Raw genomic sequence first — 21,281 nt, forward strand, 5'->3', positions numbered from 1 at the left:
AAGACTCTCACTAAAGATTCCGTCAACATCCAAGGGGGAGTTTGTTAGTGCAGTTGTCTGTCGACTACATCTTTGTTCGAGTCTCAAGAGAGAGAGAAAGACAAGTCGTTACGAGTTTCACTACGAGATTGACTACGGCAATATCCAAGGGGGAGATTGTTGATGCATATTTTGTCTATCGCCTTCGTCAATCCGAGTCGTAGTGAAAAGCCGGAAGGAATCAAGTGCATAATGTCATATTTAGTTAGAAATGGCAAGGTGGCAAACTTGTAATTAGTGTGAACTTTCATTAAATAGCCTTGACCATATAAATAGGGGATTATGTCACTAGTTTAGTTAGATTTTAGAGAGTTCTTGAAAGAGATTTTTAGAGAAGTTCTTAAAAGAGTTTAGGAGGAGACTTGGAGGAGAAGACTTTCTAGAGAGAGAAAGTAGAGAGAGAAAGTATTGTATTTGTGATTCTTGTACCGTACACGTCAAGTTTAGCAATGGAATCACATTAGTAGTACGTTATCGTGTGTTCGGTCACGTTCGTTCACGGATTCCGCACGTGAAACGTTCGTTACGCAATCGAACGGTGCCAAAACCGGTCCTACACAAGTCGAAACCGACAATGAATCAGGTAAAAACTCTAAATCATGGTTCTTATGCATATGTAGATGGGGTATCAACATATTCATTGTGCCCAAGTGTATGGCAACGAGAAGGAGGTACACAGTTTCTTGCTTCTGTACACCATAATTCTTGTTTTTCGCTTCCAAATTATGCAAAATGTTGTTAAGACAGATTGTAAATATGTAAAACATTCAAATTTGATGTCTTTCAGACTGGGTTATTTTTGAAAAGGCTCTTTCAAGAAAATGATGTCAAACGTGAAGATTTGTTGATTACCCCTCTAAGCTCTGGTTCGTTAAATTCCTTGATATCTAAATATATTTATATATATCCATACGCTCCTGGTAATATTTAGTTATTAAGTTAGAGGTGTAGAAATCTTGCTTTATGATTCAATAACTCAAATTTGGCGTCTATTGTTCAGAAATCTTGCTTTATGATTATGTGTTGTTTATTTTGATTTGATTGGTTGATTTGGAATTACATTTTGAGTTTTGATGTATAGGTTGCAGAGTAAACCAACAGTTAACTACTCTGAGGATCATTGTCAAAACCGGGTAAAGATGATGATGACTTAAGTTTGTAAATGACGCTTTGTTGAGTCACAAAAGCAACACAGAAAAGAGTCGGGTAATGTTTTAAAGTGGGTAATTTTATCATGGGTTGGGTTGGGTTGTGGTCGTTTTAATAAACTGGATGTATTTGCGTTTGTCACAGCCCCCGATCCCTATCTCCCGGGAACGGGCGGCCGTGAGCCAGTTTCGGTGGTATCACATTTATTTATTCAATTTGGCAGCGGAAATTTTCATCAGGATCGTAGTTAGGAAATATTTTAATCAGAGTAAACCACCATATTTTATAACATTAAACATATGGGTAAAAACCCAAGTTTTCAATACACACGTTTCATAGGAATAAATCCTATTTATTAAATAAAAACATCCATTTTATTCTTAGGTAACTTTATTGCCACTTTTCCAAGCCTTCAGTGCTGTCCAGCTGGCTTCTATTTTGGCTTTCACATATTGTTACCTGAAACGCGTTTTAAAAACATTTTTGTCAGTGGGAAATACTGGTGAGTGAATCCCAGTTTAATCAAGTTTAAATAAAAATTCACAGTGAACAGTATTGAGGGCGCATCCGCAATTACATTTGTTTCCAAGTTATATCAATTACCACCACACGGTACTGTCGTTCCGACTTATGGTCATGTTACTCCTTTACCAGGTGGTAACAAATTTTGTATACAAAACCCCAAATTTACCGACTGTAATTGTATTCTTACAAATACTCAATAACTGTCATTCGCATAGAAAGGTATTTAAGGTTTTGTAAAAAAAACAGTTTGCAAAAAGGAGATTACTCACATTGCTGTCTTAGGTGATTCTTTAGGGTTTCCTGGTGAATATCTATAATTTACACAAATGCACGTGTGTTAGTATAATAACCCATTTTAACATTAGTAATACCCTCCCCGAGACGGCATTCCAACGACTACGTCGGGCAGAACCACGACAGCCGTTACGGAACCCTAGATCAATCGGGCAGCGTATCTAATACGTCTCCAGGGGTTATAATACTTACATCGTAGCAGAACCTCGCTATTATAGGGGGTATAATGCCCGTGTATAGTGTATACTACTTTAGAAATTTAGAAAGAAAGAAAGTTGTGAGCGACGAAAACCGAAAGCCCGTTGCCTTCTTATATAGGGCTGTAATTGGACTTCCCGGCGGCCCGCGTGAAGTTTGGCCAGGCCTTACGCGGCCCGCGTTGACCCAAAGTCAACGTATAGCTTGTTCCGGTCATCATCTAGGGTTGACACGAGTTGGACACGTGGCCGCACCGGATCACGCCACAATTCCGAACACTCGCGGCCCGCATGGACTTAACCCACCATGTACGCGGCCCGCATCAACTTGGGTTTTAGGAAAAGTCTGGTTAAACACTCTCGCGACCCGCGTTAACTTGAGGTGAGGCCCTACACGGCCCGCCTCAACTTAAAGATTATTGTTTTTATTTGTTTTATATAATATAATCTATTTTGGGGCTCGGTTTTCACATACGGGTTACATATAAAGACACATAGATACATTTAAAGATATATTAGGGTATCGGAATTATTATGAGGATGTCGGTTTTACCGAGGGTTGTTATATCCTCCCCACCTTGTTTTAGAGCTCGTCCTCGAGATCTACTGAAACAAGTGTGGATATTTCTTTTGCATTTCGGATTCAAGCTCCCACGTGTACTCAGGTCCTCTTTTGGAATTCCATTTCACTTTGACCAGAACTAGTCTTTTATGTTTGAGATTCTTAACTTTCCTATCTTCAATTTGTAGAGGCTTCTCCACAAACTTGAGTTGCTCATTAACCTCTATATCCTTGAGAGGTACTATGAGTGATTCATCAGCTAAACACTTTTTGAGATTAGATACATGAAACACATCATGTATTCCTGCCATTTCTTCTGGCAGTTGTAGCTGATAGGCTACAGGTCCTATTTTTTTAAGAATTTTGAAAGGTCCAATATACCTAGGACTTAGCTTTCCTCTCTTGATGAATCTTACCACTCCTTTCCAGGGAGAGACTTTCAATAACACTTTATCTCCTACTTGGAATTCTAATGGTTTGCGTCTGTTATCAGCATAACTCTTTTGGCGATCACGTGCTGTTTTCAGTCGTTCCTTGACTTGAATGATTTTATCAGTTGTTTCTTGTACTATCTCGGGTCCAGATAATTGTTTTTCTCCAATTTCTGCCCAACAGACTGGGGTTCTGCACTTTCGTCCATAAAGTGCTTCGAATGGTGCAGCATTGATACTTGTGTGATAGCTGTTATTATAAGAAAATTCTATTAAAGGTAAGTGTTCGTCCCAATTACCTCCAAAATCAATTACACAAGCTCTAAGCATGTCCTCCATTGTCTGAATTGTCCTTTCGCTTTGTCCGTCCGTTTGAGGATGATACGCGGTGCTTAGATTTAGCCTGGTTCCCATTGCTCTTTGGAAACTTGACCAAAAATGAGAAGTAAAACGGCTATCTCTATCGGAAACAATTGATAAAGGAATGCCATGCAAAGAAACGATTTTATTTACATATAATTTGGCTAATTGTTCCATACTAAAGGTTTCCTTTGTTGGTAAGAAATGAGCTGACTTGGTTAATCTATCTACAATCACCCAGATTGTATCATTACCTTTCCTTGTTTTAGGCAATTTGGTAACAAAATCCATTGTTATCAATTCCCATTTCCAAACGGGTATTTCTAATTGCTGTAACAAACCTGAGGGTTTCTGATGTTCAGCTTTAACTTGTAAGCAAGTTAAACATTTAGAAACATAAGCTGCTACATCCTTTTTCATCCCTATCCACCAGAAATTTTTCCTTAAATCCTGGTACATTTTATCACTTCCTGGATGCATCGTGTATTTAGATTTATGGGCTTCTTCTAATATACGGTGACGTAAATTTCCTAATTTAGGTATCCACATTCTCTTTTTATGGAACCTCCAAATTCCATCCGTTCCTTGTTCTAATTCTTTAATCATTCCTTTTAATTTTTCAGTATCTTCCTTGATTACTGATTCTTGTGCTTTTCTAATCTGATTGTTTAAATCTACTTGTAGATTTAATTTAAGAGAACGTACCCGTTTTGGCTTTTCGTGATATTTTCGACTTAAAGCATCAGCCACCACATTTGCTTTTCCTGCATGATACTGGATATCACAATCATAATCACTAAGTAATTCCATCCAGCGTCTCTGTCTCATATTTAATTCCTTTTGCCCGAAGACATATCTTAAACTCTTATGATCTGTGAATATGGTAAACTTACTACCATAAAGATAATGTCTCCAAATCTTAAGGGCAAAAATTATGGCTCCTAATTCCAAATCATGGGTCGAATAATTTCCTTCATGACTCTTAAGCTGTCTAGATGCATAAGCTATAACCTTTTGACGTTGCATTAATACGCATCCATAACCTAACTTAGAAGCGTCACAAAAGACTACAAAGTCTTCAGTTCCTTCTGGTAATGCTAGTATCGGTGTATGGGTTAATCTTTGCTTAAGGATTCTAAAGGCTTCTTCTTGTTTTGGTCCCCATTCAAACTTAACAGATTTACAGGTTAACTTAGTTAAAGGAATGGCTATTCTAGAAAAATCTCGAATAAATCTTCTATAATAACCGGCCAATCATAAGAAACTTCTAACTTCAGTTGGTGATTCTGGGGTTTTCCATTTGGTAATTGCCTCGATTTTCGTTGGATCTACATGAATTCCTTCATGGTTAACTAAATGTCCGAGGAATTGTACTTGTTCTAACCAAAATTCACACTTTGAAAACTTAGCATAAAGCTTCTCTTTTCTCAATAAACTTAAAAGTAAGTGTAAGTGCTTTGCATGCTCATCTTTACTTTTAGAGTAAATTAGAATATCATCTATGAAGACAATTATGAATTTATCCAAATATGGCTTACATATTCGGTTCATCATGTCCATAAATGCGGCTGGGGCATTGGTTAAACCAAATGGCATGACAGTAAATTCATAATGACCATACCTTGTTCTAAATGCGGTTTTAGGAATATCCTCTTCCTGTACCTTTAATTGATGATATCCTGATCTTAAATCGATTTTAGAGAAAAATCGAGCTCCTTGAAGTTGATCAAACAAATCATCGATCCTCGGTAATGGGTACCGATTCTTAATCGTGACTTTGTTCAATTCCCGGTAGTCAATGCACATACGCATTGATCCGTCCTTCTTTTTAACAAATAAAATCGGCGCTCCCCATGGCGATGAGTTTGGCTGTATGAATCCTTTTTCCAACAACTCGTCTAGTTGTTTCTTCAGTTCTTGCATTTCTGCGGGTGCCAAACGATAAGGTGCTTTGGCAATCGGTGCTGTTCCTGGTAACAGATGAATTCTGAATTCAACTTCCCTGTCTGGCGGTAGTCCTGGCAATTCTTCTGGAAAGACATCTGAAAATTGGGACACTACTGGGATATCTTTTAATTCTTTTCCTTTAGTGTTAATGATTATTGAAATCAAATACACTATAGATCCTTTTCTTATACAACTTGCAGTTTTCATCACAGAGATGAATTTAGCGGATCTAAAAGGTTTATCTCCTTTAATTGAGATCTTTTCACCTCTTGGTGATTTTAATTGAATTGTCTTTTGATCACATAAGATACTGGCTTTATTGGCTATTAACCAATCCATTCCTAACACCACATCAAATCCTACCAGATTCATTGGGTAAAGGTTTGCAATAAATTTTTGATTAAAAATTTCTATATTTGCTCCCTGCAAGATTTCAGAAATCTTAACAGTTTCTCCATTTGCGGTTTCCACTAGACATTCTTGTGGTAGTTTAGTTAATGATTTATTTAGGAGTTTGCAAAATGAAGTATTAATAAAACTTTGGTTGGCACCAGAGTCAAATAATACTTTAGCAAAAATATCATTAACTAAAAACGTACCAGCAATGACGTCTGGGATCATCTTGGCTTCGTCTGCGGTCAAAACAAATGCTCTAGCATTTCTAGGGTTCTTGTTATTTGCAGCTGGGGTCAATTTTGGGCAGTTTGGCTTGATATGACCTTTTTCTCCACAATTGAAGCACATCCCATTAGTTGGTTTTCTTCTGCATGTCTCCTCCTTGTGTCCTGGTGCTTTGCAGAAATTGCAGTAAGTAGAGCATCTTCCAGAATGCTTCTTTTTGCAGGCTTTGCAGTATGGTGCAGAGGTAGAACCTACATTCCTACGATTGGAATTCCCAGAACGGAATTCTTGAGTAAGCCTTTGGGTTAGGTTTCTTCTCTGGTCTTCTTCTCTAGTACGGATTAACTCATCTGTCAAGGTATTGGCTAGTTCTACAGCTTCCTCTATGGTTTGGGGTCTAGCGGCCTTGACTACATGTCTAATTTCTCCAATTAATCCCCAGATGTAACGAGAGATTAATACCGGTTCAGGTGATGCAAGGGTAGGTACTATCCTAGCATATTCAAAGAATGTGGTAGTGTAACCCTTACTGTCTACCCCAGTCATTCTTAGATTCAGAAACTTATTTGCTATCTGTTCTTTTTCATTGGGAGGGCAGAATTTCCTTTCTACCATGTTCTTGAATTCTTCCCATTCCATATTATAAATCCTATCACTTCCTCTGGATTGGAGGATAGTGTTCCACCATTCTAAGGCTGCATTTTTAAACAGATTTGAAGCAAACATTATTTTATCTTCTTCAGCACACTTGCTTATTTTCAGAACTGCCTCAGTTTTCTCTATCCAGCGTAAAGCTGCAATGGGTCCTTCATTGCCCGAGAATTCTATTGGTTTGCAGGACCAGAATTCTTTGTAAGAACAACCATGTGGCATGGTTCTCCTTCTTTTGGGAACGGGCGCTTGAAGTATGGGTCCATTGTTCACGCTGTTTTCTGGTTCAGTTGGTCGCTTACTGCTATGCTTACTTTTATTATTCGCTTCCTGAACTGTTTGAATAATAAATGGCATTGCATCTATAATTCCCTGTGCCACAATATGCTGAACGGCACTATTATCCATTTGGTTTCCGTTGTTATTATTGTCCGAATTCTCATTAACCACGTTGATGTTACTCTGGTTATCGTTATTCAGATTTTCTTGATTTCCCGCGTCGGCCATCTGAATTTTAGACATTTACCAAATATTAATATCACAATTAATATTTGAATATATCCAATCACATAACACGCACGTTTACCCAAAAACGTCGAGCATTGCGACTTTTACTCTATTTATATAGTATGCATCAATACACACCAGTACAGAAATAAAAATTACAGTACCGACTGAAATGTAAAGCTACAATACTAATAGTATGCATCCGTAGTTTTTTTTTTTTTTCTAACACATACACACATATATTATTTTATTATTATTATTATTACTGTTTCTACCATCACCTTCACTGATATGGATTCATCCAAAAATCCATATTACGCTCATCGTACTTCCATACGAGGCGTTCTCCCACCTGTCGCATACGATCACTGCTTTCTAAAATTTCCTCCCCAAAAGTCCTAAGTTCCTGGACATTTTCTGCACTCATTGGGGGTGCAGGTTCTAGGATTGGGTTTGGAAACTGAGGTATGGGTTCCTGATACGGAGGCATAGGGGCCTGGTATGGGTATGGATTCTCTAAAATTTCCCTAACATATGCATCACTAATGTTGTAGGGATCTCGAGGATCTAACCCTGGGTAAGCTCCTAAGTTGGGCATTGGCACATTTTCCTGTATTGGGTTTTGTTGCACGTAGTCCCTAACATCGTCCCACCAGGGGTCGTAGTTGTTTGGGTCTAGAGGATCAGGTGCAGGTACCCTAGGTATTTCCTCCGGGTTGAGATCAGGCATTTCTATCTGGTCTTCTACTTCCATGGGTTGATCAGGATTTTGTGGTTGGGGTGCTAGCATTTGTTCCAGGTTTGGGTCGGCAGCAGTGGTTGCTAAAATATGGATATTAGCGATACCCCTATTGAGCATATCCTGATTATAAGCATCAGTTTCTCTTTTTGCTGCGGCTAACACTCGCTGTTCCTGCAACTTTTTCATTCTTTTCCTACGCTCGTGCGCTCCCCTACTGAACCATCCCCTCTTTTTCTGAGGAAATGGCTCTTCAGACTGAGCCTTAAACACAAAGATCCCTTCTTCTGTGTCAGCAGAATACCCTGAGAGGGCAGGCTGAGAAGAGGAGGTGCCTTCGCTCCTAGACGAACCAGACAGTTGACGATAGGCGTCAGAAGGTCCTTGGTCACTCATACTGTAAACTAACAAATAGTCAGATAACACATAGCAAGAAATACAATTATACACGTATTTCCATAGTTTATTTCCTAACAATTTGAATTTTGATGTCAGCAGAACACTTCTGTGGCTGAATCAGTGGCATAGCTCTGATACCACCTTCTGTCACAGCCCCCGATCCCTATCTCCCGGGAACGGGCGGCCGTGAGCCAGTTTCGGTGGTATCACATTTATTTATTCAATTTGGCAGCGGAAATTTTCATCAGGATCGTAGTTAGGAAATATTTTAATCAGAGTAAACCACCATATTTTATAACATTAAACATATGGGTAAAAACCCAAGTTTTCAATACACACGTTTCATAGGAATAAATCCTATTTATTAAATAAAAACATCCATTTTATTCTTAGGTAACTTTATTGCCACTTTTCCAAGCCTTCAGTGCTGTCCAGCTGGCTTCTATTTTGGCTTTCACATATTGTTACCTGAAACGCGTTTTAAAAACATTTTTGTCAGTGGGAAATACTGGTGAGTGAATCCCAGTTTAATCAAGTTTAAATAAAAATTCACAGTGAACAGTATTGAGGGCGCATCCGCAATTACATTTGTTTCCAAGTTATATCAATTACCACCACACAGTACTGTCGTTCCGACTTATGGTCATGTTACTCCTTTACCAGGTGGTAACAAATTTTGTATACAAAACCCCAAATTTACCGACTGTAATTGTATTCTTACAAATACTCAATAACTGTCATTCGCATAGAAAGGTATTTAAGGTTTTGTAAAAAAAAAAAACAGTTTGCAAAAAGGAGATTACTCACATTGCTGTCTTAGGTGATTCTTTAGGGTTTCCTGGTGAATATCTATAATTTACACAAATGCACGTGTGTTAGTATAATAACCCATTTTAACATTAGTAATACCCTCCCCGAGACGGCATTCCAACGACTACGTCGGGCAGAACCACGACAGCCGTTACGGAACCCTAGATCAATCGGGCAGCGTATCTAATACGTCTCCAGGGGTTATAATACTTACATCGTAGCAGAACCTCGCTATTATAGGGGGTATAATGCCCGTGTATAGTGTATACTACTTCAGAAATTTAGAAAGAAAGAAAGTTGTGAGCGACGAAAACCGAAAGCCCGTTGCCTTCTTATATAGGGCTGTAATTGGACTTCCCGGCGGCCCGCGTGAAGTTTGGCCAGGCCTTACGCGGCCCGCGTTGACCCAAAGTCAACGTATAGCTTGTTCCGGTCATCATCTAGGGTTGACACGAGTTGGACACGTGGCCGCACCGGATCACGCCACAATTCCGAACACTCGCGGCCCGCATGGACTTAACCCACCATGTACGCGGCCCGCATCAACTTGGGTTTTAGGAAAAGTCTGGTTAAACACTCTCGCGACCCGCGTTAACTTGAGGTGAGGCCCTACACGGCCCGCCTCAACTTAAAGATTATTGTTTTTATTTGTTTTATATAATATAATCTATTTTGGGGCTCGGTTTTCACATACGGGTTACATATAAAGACACATAGATACATTTAAAGATATATTAGGGTATCGGAATTATTATGAGGATGTCGGTTTTACCGAGGGTTGTTATAGCGTTGGGTTGGGTTGTGGTCGTATGTATTTGGGTTGGGTTGTGGTTGTATCATTTTAAAAAGAAATGGATATTTATAAACCGGTTTCAACCCAACCCGAAACAACCGGTTTCCTCATCACGCATCGAAAACCGATTTAAAAAGAACTTTTTTTTTACAGTTTAAATAAAACCGGTTCTTATAAATTTTAAGTGATTTTTTAGTAAATTGTTTGTTTTAATCCAAAAAATGTATATATGTAGAAAAATCGGTTTTTTTTTATAACAGCCTGACCCAAACCGATAATTAGGATGTTAAGGCGATCAAACTGGTTTAAAACCGACCCTGTTAAAAAAAACGATCTTTTTATCAACAAAAAACCGGTTCGGTTAAAAAAATGGTTCGGTTTGAAAAAAAACAATTTGTATCTAATTGGCTTATTTGGCGTTAAGAAAAAGAGACACTAGAATACCTCCTGCAGGGATTGTGTGCTGCTTTCAGAAAGCAAGAATACAGGAACATCATAAAGCCCCCACACATATGTAATGATGTTTGTTGATTGTTGAATGCTATGTCTTTGTTGATGCACCCACCCGACGATGACAATATTTACAGCTTAGAACTCCGGTAACTTTTAAGCATGTAACACCTTTCCTAAGGAGGGCGTTTGAATTTGTCAAACACTTTTGACATCTGATTATTACAATTTTTGTGACAATCCGAACTTTCGAGGTGATTCTCATTTAACTTCGTGGCACTTAAGTCGTATCACTATTGTTCACATTTCACTGCATGATGTCAAGGCATATATGCTTGTTAACCATTAAATCTGTTGGAATTATATGGCACCATTAGGACTAATTGATTGTGAATTCATTATGCTAATTACTATGTAAATACTAAAAGCCTACGTTATTTAATTAAACAATTGGTTAACCATGTACACACTTATTGACCACATACACTTGGCCCAAACGGTTTGAGATGGCATTCCACTCGGCCCAAATAGAACCCAAAGGAAGCCCACCTCTAGGCGATTGGTAGTCTGATGTACGTATACATATATGATCCATGTAATCTATTCTCATCTGCAATCATACAAGAAAACCCTAGTATTCGTTTAGTCTCCTTCCTTTGCGGACGGCAGCGGCTATCCTTCTTCACCCGAGACACCTTGAACTCTTGTATTAGGCGCCCTATAATCTGGTTAGTACAATTGATCATTCTATTAATTGTTTGATGCGATCATGATTCATTATGTGAACTAGTTTGGTGTTAGTGATACATTAACGAGGTGTAACAGTGGCCGATGATAATGTATATATATGTGTTGTATTAATCGAGTCGCACGAATTGCTTTGTACCGTATGTACCAGACTTGCGGGATAAGTTGTGGCTGATTAAGGTTATGATTGTACATGTAAATGTTGTCCGATGATGCGATGATAATATACCAGATCGTTTAACGGATTGTTATGTGTAATTAGAGTAGAATACTTGCTTTGGATTGCATGACACACTGTGCGATATTAGTATTAATTGAATGATAATTGATGATGCTGAGTATAACCTAGGTACTGAACATGATGACATGGTTTAACAATGTTGGAATTATTGTTTTGGATTACTAGGGAAACTATTAGATGAATAGAGGCTGCCATGATTATGAAACATATGCAAGTGACATATATGATTTTTATTCCATGTTACTTATAACTAGCTCAGTATGTTACACTCATGAATAGAATGTAGTGATCAAGGGTGGACTGATTATTAAATAATGATACAAGCGATAGTATCTAATCATTGGGGCTTGCATACTTATTGTAATTGGGCCGATCACTGATTTTGATAGAAAACACGACCATCTTCACATGCTAATTGATCAACAATCTCATTCATTACATATAGTTTACTTCTAATGATTCACATAAGCTGGTGAGTAATAGTGACTAACATGCAATTCTTAGTGAACGGGCTGCAAGAATTCTTAATAGAATTCACTATATTGGATCAAAGAACCCACTGTGTCAACAACATCAATATCCATCTGGAACACTAGTGGATCATACATTGTTGGGGATTGTTTGTAGGCTGATTCTAGTTGTTAGTTAAATTGAGAAAACCTAGTGACATGTTCTGATGGGATTCACTGATGGGCCGCAGAACTTGTGGGCTAATTACACGGGCTGCCAACATTCTAGTGTGACTAACTTGGGGTTGTTGGATCTCGGTAGGCTTAGTCGCATAAGGTCTGGGCCTATTTGGGCCGTGGGGCCTGCTGGGTATCCGCAAGGTCTCGAAACAGTTGGGTCGCACATGGTTGGGCGGTGTGACCGGGTGGGCCCGAGCGGTTTCATCTAAATAGTTGCATGTTGTATAAGTGTTATTTGATAAAGAGTGTTGTTCGTTTAAGCATAGTTGCTAAACTGTTGTTGATTGCTACATGAGTTACCAAATGCATAGTGAATGTTATGTGCTAAACGTTGAATGTGGTCCTAACTGTTATTAACTGGAATAGGACACACTTGATTAGGTGCGAACAAAGCAATCAATCTTACCGAGCAAACCTAAGGTAAGTTCACTACATTCGAGCATGCGTCCCAGTGGTTGGGGACAGTCAGTGGTTTGGGTAAAAACGGGTATATTGGTTAATAATCTCACCTATCATTTTTGTAAGTCCCTTATTATGTTACCTGGAGGGTAACAGGTATTAGTTGGTAGCGCTACTTAGGTTTGGCACCCTCACACCGCTCCAAGAGAGGACGGAGGTGAACTAATGACCCAGTCGTGGCCCAGTACTAGATAGGAGTATGTGGGAAGGGCAGTCATGTATTTCAGGAGCCGTCTTGTTCGGAATTGAGATATTAACAATATTACTTGCATTAGTTATTGAACTGTTTTACGTTCGACTGGTAACAAACGTTTTCTAAAACTGTGAACTCGCCAGCTTTGTCTGATACACTTGTTACATGCTCGCAGGTCGTTAGGTACTTGGGAACAGGAACTTGCTGGCTGGAGGGCGTGAGCGGTCATGGTTGCATTGATGGATTTATTTATCAGACATTTATTTACTATGGTTGTTTGGATAATATTCATATTATGATACATTAACGCTTCCGCTGAACTTGATGGTTTTCGAATTACTTATCTATGGATTTTATTACTATTAAAGTGGTGAACTTTTATTTTAAACTTATGGATTCAATGTAATTGGTGGCTCATTACTAGTGGTCGCACGCCTAACAGGGATACTCCCTAAGTGGTAAATTGAGGGTGTGACAGTTTGGTATCAGAGCCACTAGTTATAGTGAACTTGGTTTTAAAATGTTTTACAAAACCAGACTATAACTGAACTGATCCGACATTGACCATGACGCTCAGCTCCAGGCATCAAGGTTCGTCTCATGTTTACTATTGCATAGCATATTTAGTACATACACATGATTAGTATCACACTCAAACGCACACCTGATATTACAATACAAATTTCTATGTTATCGGTCTATGCTACGTGTTTTAAGAGTAGGACTCTTCTTGAACTTACATGCTCTATGTTGTGATGTCATTGATCATGCTGCTTGAATTTGGGGAAACCTTTTAACACAAGTTGGGAGGAACTGAGATAAACATGCAACTTGGGTTATTATTATGGGTGCACACATAATAACAACGTGGGGTGCATGTGAGTCCCAGTAAATCTCGACTAGTGTGAAAAAGGAATTCCGCGTTGTTAGTCAATCTTGTATTAGAACCTCGAAAACTGTGAATACCATAGCAATACTTGGCATCTACTTGAACTTGTATGTTAAATTCGTTTCTTTTTCCCATATTAATAGAATCATGAACGGACGTGGTGGAGGTCGTCGTGGTGGACGTGGTGGAGGCCGCGGTGGTGGACGTGGCCAAATCAATATGACACAAGCTGAGTTAGCAGATTTAATCAACGCCCAGGTGGCTGCAGCCTTGGCAGCTTATCAGGCTGGTACGACATGTACCAAATACTCTTTCTCTTTGAGTCGTAAACTTGAGTCTTACTTGTTGTTATATTTTCTCTCATTAATAGGTCAGCCGGCGCCACAAAATCCGCCTCACCCACCTGTTTGCACGTTTAAAACCTTCATGGATTGTAAGCCGCAGACCTTCAGTGGGACTGAAGGGGCTGTAGGACTCTTGCGCTGGTTCAAAAAGGCAGAGTCCGTATTCGTGATGTGTAACTGTCCGGTTGGGGATAGAGTAAAATTTGCTGCGGGCACGCTTGAAGATGGTGCCTTGACCTGGTGGAATGCCCAGGTTCAGCTGTTAGGCATCGAGGCGGCGAACGCCACTACGTGGGACGACTTTAAAGAATTGATGAGGGAGGAATATTGTCCTCGTGATGAAATACAGAAATTAGAAAACGAGTATTATGATTTGAAAATGGTGGGATCCGAAATTGAAGCATACGTGAAGCGATCGTATGAGTTGGCTAACTTGTGCCCGAATTTGTCTCGACCTATGCCTCGAAGAATTGAGTTGTTTATCAAGGGATTACCTCCACGGGTGAAGGGTTTGGTTACTGCGGCAAACCTTAATAACTTAACTCAGATTGTCCGTTGGGCTCACAAGATCGTTGATCAAGAGGTGGAGAGCAATTCACTACCACCACGTATTTCTAGTACTACCACAGCCGCTACTACTTCCACTGCACCTGCTACGGATAGCAAGCGTAAGTGGAATGATATGGACAAGGGGTCCAACTCTGCACAGCCTCAGAAGAAGACGGATACTGGCAGCAACCGCAATTTCAGCCAGTCATCGTCAGTGAATCAAAACCAGAGTAACAAGTCAGGGCAGGGATCATATACGGGGAAGCTACCTTTGTGCAACAAGTTTAACTATCATCACAAGGGGCAGTGTGCTTGGGTTTGTCATCGGTGTAACCGATCAGGGCACGTGGCTAGGGATTGTAGGGCTACACTTCCAGCTCAGCAGCAGCCATCACAGCAGTCGGGTAGACAACAGACTCAGCAGAACCAGGGTACTCAAAAAGGGTGTTATCAGTGTGGGGCCGAGGGACACTTCAAGCGAGATTGCCCTCAGCTGAAGCAGAACACAGGGGGTGACAACGGGAATAACAATGCGGGAAACAATGGGGGTAATGTTGCGCGTGGGCGTGGGTTTGTGTTAGGAGTTGGGGAAGCGCGGAACGACGGTAACGTGGTTACTGGTACGTTTTCAGTGAATGGTATAGTTGCTTCTATTTTATTTGACTCCGGTGCCGATTGGAGTTACGTGTCTTTGGGGTTCAGTTCTCAGTTAGGGTTAAGTCCTACACCTCTCGTAATGAAACACATAGTAGAGATAGCAAATGGTAAAACAATCGAAGCTTCACATGTCCTAGTTGGGTGTAAACTCGATCTTCTGGGTCAAGTATTCGACATTGACCTACTTCCCATTACTCTTGGAAGCTTCGACGTGATTATCGGTATGGACTGGTTGTCCAAGTATCAGGCGGAGATTCTCTGTAAGGAGAAGATCGTACGTGTCCCCCTTCCTGGTGGAGAATCTTTATTGGTTCAGGGCCATCGCAGTGGGACCCCAGTTAGTATTGTTTCAGCAATGAAGGCTCAGAAGTATCTGCGTAAGGGCTATCCTGCTATTTTAGCCCTTGTCACTGATTCACAGTCTGATGAAAGGAAGATTGAGGATCTTCCAGTTGTTCGTGAATATCCTGACGTATTTCCTGAGGAACTCCCTGGTTTACCTCCACATCGTCAGGTGGAATTCCAGATCGACCTCGCCCCAGCGGCAGCACCGGTTGCTCGTGCGCCATACCGTCTTGCGCCAGGGGAGTTGCAGGAATTGTCAAACCAACTCCAAGAGCTGTTGGATAGGGGTTTCATCCGACCTAGCTCTTCCCCTTGGGGAGCCCCAGTTCTATTTGTGAAGAAGAATGATGGGTCTTTTCGGATGTGTATAGATTATCGCGAGCTCAACAAGGTGACGGTTAAGAACCGTTACCCATTGCCTCGTATCGACGACCTGTTTGACCAGCTGCAAGGGTCAAGTTTTTATTCAAAAATCGACTTAAGGTCAGGATATCATCAGGTGCGAGTCAGAGAGGAAGACGTTCCCAAAACAGCGTTTCGGACACGATACGGTCACTATGAGTTCTTGGTTATGCCATTCGGGTTGACCAACGCACCCGCGGTCTTCATGGATCTCATGAACCGCGTGTGCAAGCCATACCTTGACGACTTCGTTATCGTTTTTATCGACAACATTCTAATTTATTCCAAGAACAAGGAGGATCATGAGCGGCATCTACGCCTTATCCTAGAACTCCTGAGGAGGGAACAGTTGTACGCGAAATTTTCTAAGTGTGATTTTTGGATATTGGAGGTACATTTTCTGGGGCATATAGTTAATGAGATGGGCATACATGTGGATCCTGCCAAGATCGACGCCATTAGAAATTGGGCGGCACCAAGGAATCCTTTGGAGGTGCGGCAATTTCTCGGTCTAGCAGGGTATTATCGTCGTTTTATTCAGAACTTCTCGAAGATTGCTCAGCCACTCACCTCATTAACACAGAAGAAGGTAGTTTACTCTTGGGGAACGAAGCAGGAGGATGCTTTCCAGCTTTTGAAACAAAAATTATGTAGCGCACCAATTCTATCTCTACCAGATGGTACCGAGGATTTTGTGGTTTATTGCAATGCTTCGATTCAGGGTCTCGGTTGCGTGTTGATGCAACGCGAGAAGGTGATAGCTTATGCTTCTCGTCAGTTGAAAGTACACGAGAAAAACTACACGACACACGACCTGGAGTTAGGAGCAGTGGTCTTTGCACTGAAGATTTGGAGGCATTATCTGTACGGCACGAAATGCACCATCTATACTGATCACAAGAGCCTTCAGCATATCTTCGACCAGAAAGAAATGAATATGCGTCAGCGTCGTTGGGTAGAGTTGTTCAATGATTACGAGTGTGCCATCAAGTATCACCCAGGTAAAGCTAACGTTGTAGCAGATGCTCTTAGCCGCAAGGAAACGAAGCCGAAGCGTGTTCGTGCTCTACAGCTTACTATTCACTCTGATTTACCCACACGGATTCAATCAGCTCAGGTCGAGGCCTTAAAGGTTGGAAACATTGAAGCAAAGGGTTTGCGTGGTATGAACAAGAAGTTCGAGCAAAAGTCTGATGGCATTTACTATTTTATGGGGAGATTATGGGTTCCTCTGTTTGGCGATCTCCGCGAACTTGTGATGGATGAAGCACATAAGTCTCGATACTCTGTTCACCCGGGATCTGATAAGATGTATCAGGATCTCAAAGTCTTGTATTGGTGGCCGAATATGAAAGCTATCATCGCAACATACGTGAGTAAGTGCTTGACCTGTGCTAGAGTCAAAGCAGAGTACCAGAAACCTTCGGGTCTACTCCAGCAGCCAGAGATACCCATGTGGAAATGGGAACAAATCGCCATGGATTTTGTTACGGGATTACCGAGAACGCAGGCTGGGAGCGATACTATTTGGGTGATTGTCGACTGTCTCACGAAGTCAGCACACTTTCTGGCAATCAAGGAAACAGATAAGTATTCACAGCTGGCAGCAGTTTATCTTAAGGAGGTTGTATCTAGGCACGGAGTTCCAACTTCTATCATTTCAGATCGGGATCCGCGTTTTACTTCTGAGTTATGGCAGGCTATGCACAAATCGTTTGGTTCACGCCTCGACATGAGTACTGCTTATCACCCACAGACGGATGGTCAGAGTGAGCGCACCATTCAGACGCTTGAAGACATGTTGCGGGCATGTGTGATTGATTTTGGGAAAGGATGGGAGAAACATTTGCCATTGATAGAGTTCTCCTACAACAACAGCTACCATACTAGTATCAAGGCAGCTCCGTTCGAAGCATTGTACGGGCGGAAATGCCGTTCTCCTCTCTGTTGGACCGAAGTGGGAGACAGTCAGATTACGGGTCCTGAGCTCGTATTGGAAACTTCGGAGAAGATTGTTCAGATCAGGAACCGCATGGCAGCAGCGCGTGACCGCCAGAAAAGCTACGCCGACAAGCGTAGCAAACCGTTAGAGTTTGCAGTAGGTGATCGAGTTATGTTGAAAGTTTCACCGTGGAAGGGTGTTGTACGTTTCGGGAAGCGTGGCAAGCTTAATCCGCGATATGTTGGGCCATTCAAAATCCTGGAACGGATCGGTAAAGTCGCTTACAGGCTCGAGTTACCTGCCGAGTTGGGTAATGTTCACGATGTCTTCCACGTCTCTCAATTGAAGAAGTGGTTGGTTGACGAAACACTAGTAGTACCGTTTCAAGAGCTCAAGATTGATGACAAGCTACGGTTTGTTGAAGAGCCCATTGAGATCATGGATCGGGAGGTCAAGGTACGAAAACATAGTCGTATTCCGATAGTTAGAGTTCATTGGAACTCAAGACGTGGACCGGAGTTCACGTTGGAGCGGGAGGATCAAATGAAGCTTAAGTATCCTCATCTTTTTCCTAACGACAAGTCTAAACCGGGGGAAACAAGTGAATTTCGGGACGAAATTCCCCTTCAAGTTGGGGATGATGTCACACCTGAGCAAAACCCACAACAACCTTGATTTCTCACTTCACCTCTCTATGCATACTTGTCAAAATTTCGGGACGAAATTTCCTTCAAGTTGGGGATGATGTGACAATCCGAACTTTCGAGGTGATTCTCATTTAACTTCGTGGCACTTAACTCGTATCACTATTCTTCACATTTCACTGCATGATGTCAAGGCATATATGCTTGTTAACCATTAAACCTGTTGGAATTATATGGCACCATTAGGACTAATTGATTGTGAATTCATTATGCTAATTACTATGTAAATACTAAAAGCCTACGTTATTTAAATAAACAATTGGTTAACCATGTACACACTTATTGACCACATACACTTGGCCCAAACGGTTTGAGATGGCATTCCACTCGGCCCAAATAGAACCCAAAGGAAGCCCACCTCTAGGCGATTGGTAGTCTGATGTACGTATACATATATGATCCATGTAATCTATTCTCATCTGCAATCATACAAGAAAACCCTAGTATTCGTTTAGTCTCCTTCCTTTGCGGACGGCAGCGGCTATCCTTCTTCACCCGAGACACCTTGAACTCTTGTATTAGGCGCCCTATAATCTGGTTAGTACAATTGATCATTCTATTAATTGTTTGATGCGATCATGATTCATTATGTGAACTAGTTTGGTGTTAGTGATACATTAACGAGGTGTAACAGTGGCCGATGATAATGTATATATATGTGTTGTATTAATCGAGTCGCACGAATTGATTTGTACCGTATGTACCAGACTTGCGGGATAAGTTGTGGCTGATTAAGGTTATGATTGTACATGTAAATGTTGTCCGATGATGCGATGATAATATACCAGATCATTTAACGGATTGTTATGTGTAATTAGAGTAGAATACTTGCTTTGGATTGCATGACACACTATGCGATATTAGTATTAATTGAATGATAATTGATGATGCTGAGTATAACCTAGGTACTGAACATGATGACATGGTTTAACAATGTTGGAATTATTGTTTTGGATCACTAGGGAAACTATTAGATGAATAGAGGCTGCCATGATTATGAAACATATGCAAGGGGCATATATGATTTTTATTCCATGTTACTTATAACTAGCTCAGTATGTTACACTCATGAATAGAATGTAGTGATCAAGGGTGGACTGATTATTAAATAATGATACAAGCGATAGTATCTAATCATTGGGGCTTGCATACTTATTGTAATTGGGCCGATCACTGATTTTGATAGAAACACGACCATCTTCACATGCTAATTGATCAACAATCTCATTCATTACATATAGTTTACTTCTAATGATTCACATAAGCTGGTGAGTAATAGTGACTAACATGCAATTCTTAGTGAACGGGCTGCAAGAATTCTTAATAGAATTCACTATATTGGATCAAAGAACCCACTGTGTCAACAACATCAATATCCATCTGGAACACTAGTGGATCATACATTGTTGGGGATTGTTTGTAGGCTGATTCTAGTTGTTAGTTAAATTGTGAAAACCTAGTGACATGTTCTGATGGGATTCACTGATGGGCCGCAGAACTTGTGGGCTAATTACACGGGCTGCCAACATTCTAGTGTGACTAACTTGGAGTTGTTGGATCTCGGTAGGCTTAGTCGCATAAGGTCTGGGCCTATTTGGGCCGTGGGGCCTGCTGGGTATCCGCAAGGTCTCGAAACAGCTGGGTCGCACATGGTTGGGCCGTGTGACCGGGTGGGCTCGAGCGGTTTCATCTAAATAGTTGCATGTTGTATAAGTGTTATTTGATAAAGAGTGTTGTTCGTTTAAGCATAGTTGCTAAACTGTTGTTGATTGCTACATGAGTTACCAAATGCATAGTGAATGTTATGTGCTAAACGTTGAATGTGGTCCTAACTGTTATTAATTGGAATAGGACACACTTGATTAGGTGCGAACAAAGCAATCAATCTTACCGAGCAAACCTAAGGTGAGTTCACTACATTCGAGCATGCGTCCCAGTGGTTGGGGACAGTCAGTGGTTTGGGTAAAAACGGGTATATTGGTTAATAATCTCACCTATCATTTTTGTAAGTCCTTTATTATGTTACCTGGAGGGTAACAGGTATTAGTTGGTAGCGCTACTTAGGTTTGGCACCCTCACACCGCTCCTAGAGAGGACGGAGGTGAACTAATGACCCAGTCGTGGCCCAGTACTAGATAGGAGTATGTGGGAAGGGCAGTCATGTATTTCAGGAGCCGTCTTGTTCGGAATTGAGATATTAACAATATTACTTGCATTAGTTATTGAACTGTTTTACGTTCGACTGGTAACAAACGTTTTCTAAAACTGTGAACTCGCCAGCTTTGTCTGATACACTTGTTACATGCTCGCAGGTCGTTAGGTACTTGGGAACAGGAACTTGCTGGCTGGAGGGCGTGAGCGGTCATGGTTGCATTGATGGATTTATTTATTAGACATTTATTTACTATGGTTGTTTGGATAATATTCATATTATGATACATTAACGCTTCCGCTGAACTTGATGGTTTTCGAATTACTTATCTATGGATTTTATTACTATTAAAGTGATGAACTTTTATTTTAAACTTATGGATTCAATGTAATTGGTGGCTCATTACTAGTGGTCGCACGCCTAACAGGGATACTCCCTAAGTGGTAAATTGAGGGTGTGACAGTTTGGTATCAGAGCCACTGGTTATAGTGAAC

At 40.7% G+C, this 21,281-nt stretch overlaps 1 long non-coding RNA gene across 1 annotated transcript; it reads left to right on the top strand.

Moving 5' to 3' along the window:
- Positions 1-707: 707 nt before the first annotated feature.
- LOC110896648 lies at positions 708-10,576 on the top strand. Its single transcript, XR_002568050.2, has 3 exons — positions 708-905; positions 1,121-1,245; positions 10,478-10,576. It is a non-coding gene; the product is annotated as an uncharacterized LOC110896648 (long non-coding RNA).
- Positions 10,577-21,281: the final 10,705 nt, after the last annotated feature.

Source organism: Helianthus annuus, chromosome 12 (genome assembly GCF_002127325.2).
Source record: "Helianthus annuus cultivar XRQ/B chromosome 12, HanXRQr2.0-SUNRISE, whole genome shotgun sequence".
NCBI classification, from domain to species: Eukaryota; Viridiplantae; Streptophyta; class Magnoliopsida; order Asterales; family Asteraceae; genus Helianthus; species Helianthus annuus.